This window comes from Triticum aestivum, chromosome 2D, assembly GCF_018294505.1.
Source record: "Triticum aestivum cultivar Chinese Spring chromosome 2D, IWGSC CS RefSeq v2.1, whole genome shotgun sequence".
In the NCBI taxonomy this organism is placed as follows: Eukaryota; Viridiplantae; Streptophyta; class Magnoliopsida; order Poales; family Poaceae; genus Triticum; species Triticum aestivum.
Window position 1 is genome coordinate 194,576,927 of NC_057799.1, and position 10,630 is coordinate 194,587,556.

Consider the following 10,630-nt stretch of genomic DNA (forward strand, 5'->3'; position numbering starts at 1 on the left):
ATGCCTACCAAAGTTTCACACAGCTACTCGCATGCCTCCCGATGACACTGCGCAGCGAGCACGCCTCCGTCAATTCACACACCTGCACGCATGCCTCCCCGTCTGCCTACTGATACGTCTCCAACGTATCTATAATTTTTGATTGTTCCATGCTATTATATATTCTGTTTTGGATGTTTAATGGGCTTATTTATACACTTTTATATTATTTTTAGGACTAACCTAATAACCGGAGGCCCAACCCAAATTGCTGTTTTCTTGCCTATTTCAGTGTTTCGAAGAAAAGGAATATCAAACGGAATTAAACCTTCGGGAGAGTTATTTTTGGAACGGAAGCAATCCAGGAGACTTGGAGTAGACGTCAGGGAAGCTTCGAGGTGGCCATGAGGCAGGGAGGCGCGCCCCCACCCTCGTGGGCCCCTCGTGGCTCCCCTGACCAACTTCTTTCGCCTATATATGTCCATATACACTAAAAACACCGAGGAGCTGAATAGATCGGGAGTTCCGCCGCCGCAAGCCTCTGTAGCCACCAAAAACCAATCGGGACCCTGTTCTGGCACCCTGCCGGAGGGGGGATCCCTCACCGGTGGCCATCTTCATCATCCCGGCGCTCCCCATGACGAGGAGGGAGTAGTTCACCCTCGGGGCTGAGGGTATGTACCAGTAGCTATGTGTTTGATCTCTCTCTCTCTCTCTCTCTCGTGTTCTTGAGATGGTACGATCTTGATGTATCGCGAGCTTTTCTATTATAGTTGGATCTTATGATGTTTCTCCCCCTCTACTCTCTTGTAATGGATTGACTTTTCCCTTTGAAGTGATCTTATCGGATTGAGTCTTTAAGGATTTGAGAACACTTTATGTATGTCTTGCATGTGCTTATCTGTGGTGACAATGGGATATTCACGTGATCCACTTGATGTATGTTTTGGTGATCAACTTGCGGGTTCCGCTCGTGAACTTATGCATAGGGGTTGCCACACATTTTCGTCTTGATTCGCCGGTAGAAACTTTGGAGCACTCTTTGAAGTTCTATGTGTTGGTTGAATAGATGAATCTGAGATTGTTTGATGCATATCGTATAATCATACCCATGGATACTTGAGGTGACATTGGAGTATCTAGGTGACATTTGTGTCTGAAGGTGATATTCTAGTACGAACTCTATGATAGATCGAACGGAAAGAATAGCTTCGTGTTATTTTACTACGGACTCTTGAATAGATCGATCCGAAAGAATAACTTTGAGGTGGTTTCATACCCTACAATAATCTCTTTGTTTTTTCTCCGCTATTAGTGACTTTGGAGTGACTCTTTGTTGCATGTTGAGGGATAGTTATATGATCCAATATTATTGTTGAGAGAACTTGCACTAGTGAAAGTATGAACCCTAGGCCTTGTTTCCTAGCATTGCAATACCGTTTACGCTCACTTTTATCATTAGTTACCTTGCTGTTTTTATAATTTTAGATTACAAAAACATATATCTACCATCCATATTGCACTTGTATCACCATCTCTTCGCCGAACTAGTGCACCTATACAATTTACCATTGTATTGGGTGTGTTGGGGACACAAGAGACTCTTTGCTATTTGGTTGCAGGGTTGCTTGAGAGAGACCATCTTCAACCTACGCCTCCCACGGATTGATAAACCTTAGGTCATCCACTTGAGGGAAATTTGCTACTGTCCTACAAACATCTGCACTTGGAGGCCCAACAACGTCTACAAGAAGAAGGTTGTGTAGTAGACATCAAGCAGTTTCTGGCGCCGTTGCCGGGGAGGTGAGTGCTTGAAGGTATATCTTTAGATCTTGCAATCAAATCTTTTAGTTTCTTGTTTTATCACTAGTTTAGTTTATAAAAGAAAACTACAAAAAAATGGAATTGAGTTTGCCTCATACGCTTCATCTTTTTAATATCTTTCGTGAGTATGATGGAAAGGAAAATTGTGCCAAAGTGTTATAAGAAGAATGCATTAAAATGTTTGGCACTAAATATTTGAATGATGAGCATGATTTCAATGTTGTTAGTATGAACTCTTTGAATATCCATAGTACTAATAATGATTGCACTAGTCATGATGAAAATGTCTCTTATAAGCATGTCAACTTTTTTGGAGTGCATATATTTTGCAAGTACACACCAATTAGGGAAAATAGATTTTGCAAGAGGCATAAGTATTTGGAAACTAAATGGTTGCAAGAAAGGCTAGATGTTTGTGCTGAAAATTTAAAATCTCTTCACCATACTTGTGAACTTTGCAATGAACATGGTCATTTAAATCTCAAATGCAAATTGTTTCATGATCGTATCGTGTCCAAAAATTGTGATGACTTGATTTCCCTTGCACATCATAATGAACTTAGTTTGCTTTTGGGTTATGAAGAAATGAAACGTATAACTAAGCATATTCCAGAATATAACCTTGAGAAATTCCTCGATATTGATCTAGAAGAGATTTATATGTATTGTGCGGTGAATTGCATTGAAAATCCTTATATTGCCAATTACATAAAGAAAAGAAAACAAATAGAGGATGAAGAGAATACTAATGAAAGGGAAGAGACTTCCCAATATCCTCCTATTATTTCTTATGATGAATCAGGTAACAAGGACGAGCTTTCTATTCAACCAATCTCATTAATAAGGAGCTCCAAAAAAGGGATTAAACCCACACATAATGTGAAGAAGAAAAATAAAAGACGGAGAAACAAAGGTAAAAAGGTATCCCTCCCAAATGATGTTGCTCCTATTACTCATTGTGATGATGATAATTGCTATACTATTGATGCTATCCATACTATTAATGATGAGAGTGATTATGCTTATGATATGAAAAGGCCCAAGCTTGGGGATGCTATGTTTGATGAGAATGACATGTTTGAGAATATATGTTCTGAAATTAATGTTTGTCCCAAGCTTGGGGATGCTATGTTTAATGAAGATGATATTTTTAGCCTCCCAAGTTTTGATATGCAAATTTGTTATGATGATAGCATGCCTACTACTTATGATGATTATATTGATGAAAGTGGGGTTGGAAGAGTGTCAACTTTAGGAAGTAATGATCCCACTATTTTGGAGGATGTTGAATCTTATTGTGATAATTATGAAAGTGGATTTGGAGAGGTCATGACTTTATTTAGTAATGATTCCACTATCTTGGAAGAGGTTTCAATCGATTATGATGAGAACAAAGTTGCTACTTATGATGATTATTGTGATGACACTTATGCTATAAAAAGTAGTGATGATTATATTTATAAAACTTGTCATGATTATGATTACCCTCTTTCTGAACATTACTCTTTTTGTATGGAAACAATTTATAGTATTCGAGTTTCTTATGATACTCCCACTATTCCGAATGAGAAGAATTTTGCTTATGTGGAGAGTAATAAAATTTCTATGCTTGTAGATCATGAAAAGAATGCTTTAGGTGCAGGTTATATTGTTGAATTCATTCATGATGCTACTGAAAATTATTATGAGGGAGGAATATATGCTTGTAGGAATTGCAATAATATCAAGTTTCCTCTCTATGTGCTTAAAGTTTTGAAGCTATGCTTGTTTTGCCTTCCTATGCTAGTTGATTATTGTTCCCATAAGTTGTTTGATCAAAAAATCCCTATGCATAGGTAGTGGGTTAGACTTAAATGTGCTTACCATGTGCTTCATGATGCTCTCTTTATGTTTCAATTCTTATCTTTTATGTGAGCATCATTGAAATCATCATGCCTAGCTAGGGGCGTTAAACGTTAGCGTTTGTTGGGAGGCAACCCAATTTTACTTTTGTTCCTTGATTTTTGCTCCTGTTTAGCAATAAATAATCTATCTAGCCTCTGGTTAGATGTGGTTTTATGTTTTAATTAGTGTTTGTGCCAAGTAGAACCTTTGGGAAGACTTGAGTGATAGTTATTTGATCTTGCTGAAAATTCCAGAAACTTTCTGTTCACGAAAACAATTGTTAAAAATTACCAGAGCGTGATATAATACTGACTCCAATTGCAGAAGATCAATAAACAAATTAGTTAGGTCTTCCTATTTTGGCAGAATTTTTAAAGTTCCATAAGTTTGCATTAGTTACAGATTACTACAGACTGTTCTGTTTTTGACAGATTCTATTTTTCGTGTGTCGTTTGCTTATTTTGATGAATCTATGGCTAGTAAAAGAGCTTATAAACCATAGAGAAGTTGGAACACAGTAGGTTTAACACCAATATAAATAAAGAATGAGTTCAATACAGTACCTTGCAGTGATGTTTTGTTTTCTTTCGCTAACGGAGCTCACGGGATTTTCTGTTAAGTTTTGTGTTGTGAAGTTTTCAAGTTTTGGGTGAAGATTTGATGGAATATGGAACAAGGAGTGGCAAGAGCCTAAGCTTGGGGATGCCCAAGGCACCCCAAGGTAAATCCAAGGACACCAAAAAGCCAAAGCTTGGGGATGCCCCGGAAGGCATCACCTCTTTCGTCTTCGTTCATCAGTAACTTTACTTGGAGCTATATTTTTATTCACCACATGATATGTGTTTTGCTTGGAGCGTCTTGTATGATTTGAGTCTTTGTTTGTTAGTTTGCCACAATCATCCTTGCTGTACACACCTTTTGAGAGAGACACACATGATTCGGAATTTGTTAGAATACTCTATGTGCTTCACTTATATCTTTTAGAGCACGGCGGTGGTTGTATTTTATAGAAATTATTGATCTCTCATGCTGCACTTATATTATTTTGAGAGTCTTAAACAGCATGGTAATTTGCTTTATTTGTGAAATTAATCTTCCATATTGAGTTCATTGAATATCATGAGAAGTTAGATACTTGATAAGTGTTTTGAGATATAAAGGTGGTAATATTAGAGTGTGCTAGTTGAGTAATTGTGAAATTGAGAAATACTTGTGTTAAAGTTGGCAAGTCCTGTAGCATGCACGTATGGTAAAAGTTGTGTGACAATTTTAACACATAGGTGTTCTTTTATTGCTTTCCTTATGAGTGGCGGTCGGGGACGAGCGATGGTCTTTTCCTACCAATCTATCCCTCTAGGGGCATGCGTAGTAGTACTTTGCTTCGAGGGCTCATAAACTTTTGAAATAAGTATATGAGTTCTTTATGACTAATGTGAGTCCATGGATTATATGCACTCTCAACCTTCCAGAATTTTCTAGCCTCTACGGTACCGCGCATTGCCCTTTCTCACCTTGAGAGTTGGTGCAAACTTCGCCGGTGCATCCAAACCCCGTGATATGATACGCTCTATCACACATAAGCCTCCTTATATCTTCCTCAAAACAGCCACCATACCTACCTATCATGGCATTTCCATAGACATTCTGAGATATATTGCCATGCAACTTTTCCACCGTTCCGTTTATTATGGCACGCTTCATCATTATCATATTGCTTTGCATGATCATGTAGTTGACATCATATTTGTGGCAAAGCCACCATTCATAATTTTTTCATACATGTCACTCTTGATTCATCGCATATCCCGGTACACCGCCGGAGGCATTCACATAGAGTCATATTTTGTTCTAAGTATTGACTTGTAATTGTTGAGTTGTAAATAATAAAAGTGTGATGATCATCATTAGAGCATTGTTCCATGTGAGGAAAGGATGATGGAGACTATGATTCCCCCACAAGTTGGGATGAGATTTCGGACTAAAAAAAAGGAAGGCCAAAGAAAAAAAGAAGGCCCAAAAAAAGAGAAAAAGAAAAAAAAGAAAAAAAGAAAAAAAGAGAAAAAGAGAGAAGGGACAATGTTTTATCCTTTTTCCACACTTGTGCTTCAAAGTAGCACCGTGATGTTCATGGTAGAGAGTCTCCTATGTTGTCCCTTTCATATACTAGTGGGAATTTTTCATTATAGAACTTGGCTTGTATATTCCAATGATGGGCTTCCTCAAAATGCCCTAGTCTTTGTGAGCAAGCAAGTTGGATGCACACCCACTTAGTTTCTTTTGTTGATCCTTCATATATTTATAGCTCTAGTGCATCTGTTGCATGGCAATCCCTACTCCTCTCATTGACATCAATCGATGGGCATCTCCATAGCCTATTGATTAGCCGCGTCAATGTGAGACTTTCTACCTTTTTTGTCTTCTCTCATCACCCCCATCATTATACTTTACTCCACCAATTGCTCATGTATTGCGTAAGAGTTGAAAATGCTGAAGCACATTAAAAGTATGAACCAATTGCTCGGCTTGTCATCGGGGTTATGCATGATGAGAACGTTTGTGTGACAATATTGAAACATGGCTTAACTATATGATTTTGTAGGGATAAGCTTTCTTTGGCTATGTTATTTTGATAAGACATAATTGCTTGGTTAGCATGTTTGAAGTATTATTGTTTTTATGTCAACATTAAACTTTTATCTTGAATCTTTCGGATCTAAATATTCATGCCACAATAAAAAGATTTACATTGATAATTATGCTAAGAAGCATTCCACATCAAAAATTCTGTTTTTATCATTTACCTACTCGAGGACGAGCAGGAATTAAGCTTGGGGATGCTTGATACGTCTCCAACGTATCTATAATTTTTGATTGTTCCATGCTATTATATATTCTGTTTTGGATGTTTAATGGGCTTATTTATACACTTCTATATTATTTTTGGGACTAACTATTAACCGGAGGCCCAGCTCAAATTGTTGTTTTATTGCCTATTTCAGTGTTTCGAAGAAAAGGAATATAAAACGGAGTCCAAACGGAATGAAACCTCCGGGAGAGTTATTTTTGGAACGAAAGCAATCCAGGAGACTTGGAGCAGACGTCAGGGAAGCTTCGAGGTGGCCACGAGGCAGGGAGGCGCTCCTGCCCCCCTGGGCGCGCCCCCACCCTCGTGGCTCCCCTGACCGACTTCTTTTGCCTATATGTCCATATACCCTAAAAACACCGAGGAGCAGAATAGTACGGGAGTTCCGCCGCCGCAAGCCTCTGTAGCCACCAAAAACCAATTGGGACCCTGTTCCGGCACCCTGCCGGACGGGGGGGGGGGATCCCTCACTGGTGGCCATCTTCATTACCCTGGCGCTCCCCATGACGAGGAGGGAGTAGTTCACCCTCGGGGCTGAGGGTATGTACCAGTAGCTATGTGTTTGATCTCTCTCTCTCTCGTGTTCTTGAGATGGTACGATCTTGATGTATCGCGAGCTTTGCTATTATAGTTGGATCTTATGATGTTTCTCCCCCTCTACTCTCTTGTAATGGATTGAGTTTTCCCTTTGAAGTGATCTTATCGGATTGAGTCTTTAAGGATTTGAGAACACTTTATGTATGTCTTGCATGTGCTTATCTGTGGTGATAATGGGATATTCACGTGATCCACTTGATGTATGTTTTGGTGATCAACTTGCGAGTTCCGCTCGTGAACTTATGCATAGGGGTTGGCACACGTTTTTGTCTTGATTCTCCGGTAGAAACTTTGGGGCACTCTTTGAAGTTCTATGTGTTGATTGAATAGATGAATCTGAGATTGTTTGATGCATATCGTATAATCATACCCACGGATACTTGAGGTGACATTGGAGTATCTAGCTGACATTAGGGTTTTGATTGATTTGTGTCTTAAGGTGTTATTCTAGTATGAACTCTATGATAGATCGAACGGAAAGAATAACTTCGTGTTATTTTACTACGGACTCTTGAATAGATCGATCCGAAAGAATAACTTTGAGGTGGTTTCGTACCCTACAATAATCTCTTCGTTTGTTCTCCGCTATTAGTGACTTTGGAGTGACTCTTTGTTGCATGTTGAGGGATAGTTATATGATCCAATTATGTTATTATTGTTGAGAGAACTTGCACTAGTGAAAGTATGAACCCTAGGCCTTGTTTCCTAGCATTGCAATACCGTTTACGCTCACTTTTATCATTAGTTACCTTGCTGTTTTATATTTTCAGTTTACAAAAACCTATATCTACCATCCATATTGCACTTGTATCACCTTCTCTTCGCCGAACTAGTGCACCTATACAATTTACCATTGTATTGGGTGTGTTGGGGACACAAGAGACTCTTTGCTATTTGGTTGCAGGGTTGCTTGAGAGAGACCATCTTCAACCTACGCTTCCCACGGATTGATAAACCTTAGGTCATCCACTTGAGGGAAATTTGCTACTGTCCTACAAACCTCTGCACTTGGAGGCCCAACAACGTCTACAAGAAGAAGGTTGTGTAGTAGACATCACCTGCGCGGCGGACTGCTCGCATGCGTCCTGTCAACTCACGCGTGCTCGCATGCCACACGGGTCGCGCGGCGGCACGTATATTTTTTTCTATTTGGATGATTAATGCTGCCGCTTTATTACTTAACCGAAGCATGGCACGTATCCATTGTTGGTCTAACGCTCACGGTTCGAATAAATAATCCGTTTGGGATATTGGTTCCCAACTATTAATAATCTCCCATCTATAATTAGATAAAGATTACATCAAAACTGGTCTCAAATTTGACAAAAAGTACAATGCCACTTTGTATTGGTGTCCATATGACAACACGAAAAGTTTCATGAACTTCAAATAAGTTTTGGATGTACTAGAATTTAAAAATCAAGATCCTCAATGTTTGAAATTTGTTGCACGGGGAGTAAACATGCACCCAGTGAGCCACATGTGTTTTTGCAATCCATTTAGGTGCACTGTCACGTGTGGATGTAGCTCAAATTTGATTTTTCACATTATACCCATAGAAAATCAATCAATCAATGTACTAAAATGTCTTAATGATCTCTGTGATTTTTTTGAAATTAAAACGTCCCTCCTTTGGTAACATGTATGTTCACCGCGGGATAATTAATTTAACATGCATCGTAGTTGCGGTGGATTCGCGGTGTGTGTGGGTGTGTGCGTCTGGGGGTGGCGGGTGGCTCGCAGTACACTACGAGTTGTGAGCCACCATGTGGGTTGGCCATTTTGTTAGGCAGGCTGGTGCCACATCAGAGTCATGAAATCGTTATTTAAAACATTACACAACCCTTTCATACATAAATGTTTTGTCCACATGCAGTCGATGGTTGTCCTACACGACACTCGATACTCGCGTGTGACACTTTCTGTGGGCCCGCGAGGTCGTCGTCCATCACTTTGACGAACAACCGGCAGTGAAGTTAATTTGACCATCAAGGTAGAATCTTTTTTGTTTGTGTTATGGTGGTATATAGTACGCGTCGAAGAGGTGGAAGGGGACTAGCATATATACTATACGTATGCATCCGTGAACAAGTACACCTCACTCAGTGTCGGGACTTTTTGGTTACCGAGGCACGTGCCACATCAAAATTGTGAAATTGGTTATTCAAACATCACACAACACCTTTTTGGGCTACATGCATATATATCCTAGCTAGGACACTCACGTGTGACGCTTCCATCTGTGGGCCCACGGGGCCATCGTCGATGCATGCATGCATGCATCACTTTGACCTACATCGGGAGAGGTTAATTAATTTCACCATCGATGAGGATTCTTTTGGGTTGTACATATATTACGGCAGGAGCATATAGTACGCGGTGAAGAGGGGGGAAGGGGACCATCATATGTAGTACGCTTGATATGAACCTCGCTCTGTGTGGGTGCATGGTTTACGGTTTTTGAGGCATGTGGCACATCAGAGTTATGCATTTTGGGTATTCAACATATATATGTTTGGCCCACATGCAAAGCGGTGGTGGTTGTCCTCTCGCACCCACTTAAGCGGTTATCAGCGATATCGATGCTTTCCATCTGTGGGCCTGCTTGGTCCATCACTTCTTTTTGCCTGACAACAAGAGAGGTTAATTTGACTTAGGAGGGGATTATTATTTTTGCTCTGGGATGACATGCATGATACACTTTGAGCACACACACATGCATGTGTACGCATGAATCCTTCCAATCGAGTCGAAGTGGCTAGTACAACGACACCATCATGAACCGATCTCGCTCTGTGTGGGGAGCTAGTGTACCATTTTTGACACACGCGCCAGATCAATGTTGTGTATTCAAACATGCATGCACGCATCACCTCCATACATATGCATGTAGTGGTTGCCTTCGAACGATACACTCCCTCGCATGGTTATCGGCGACAAGCCTATATATTCGTGGGCCCGCGTGGACATCCATGATCACCTTGACCAACAACAAGATAGGTTACCATGGCAGATTCTTCATTTGGTTCGTGTTATCGTAGTATAGGTCATGGTGAGATTCAGACCTAATTAAGTTTGAGCGCATATACTATACACACATGCATGCATATATGAATCCCCGTCGTTGGCTTGAAGTGTGGTGTAACATACATATGCATCGTCAACCTAACCCTCACTCAGTGTGGGGATATCTAGTTCGAAATCATGGTGCCACATCAAAGTTGTTCCATTGTTACTCAGAAACACACCTCTCCATACATATGTTTGGGCCACACGCATGTAGTGGTTGTCTTCGGGGACTACCTACTTGCGTGATTATTGGCGAGCTAGCCCATCTCCGGGGTCGCATGGACAACCATCACTTTGACCAACAACAAGAGAGAGGTTGTACGACCAAGGTGGATTATTCTTGGTCCGTTTTACGATCCATCTTGGTGAGATATATGCCTCTCTGGCTCGCCGACTGAAAGTGTGTGTGTGTGT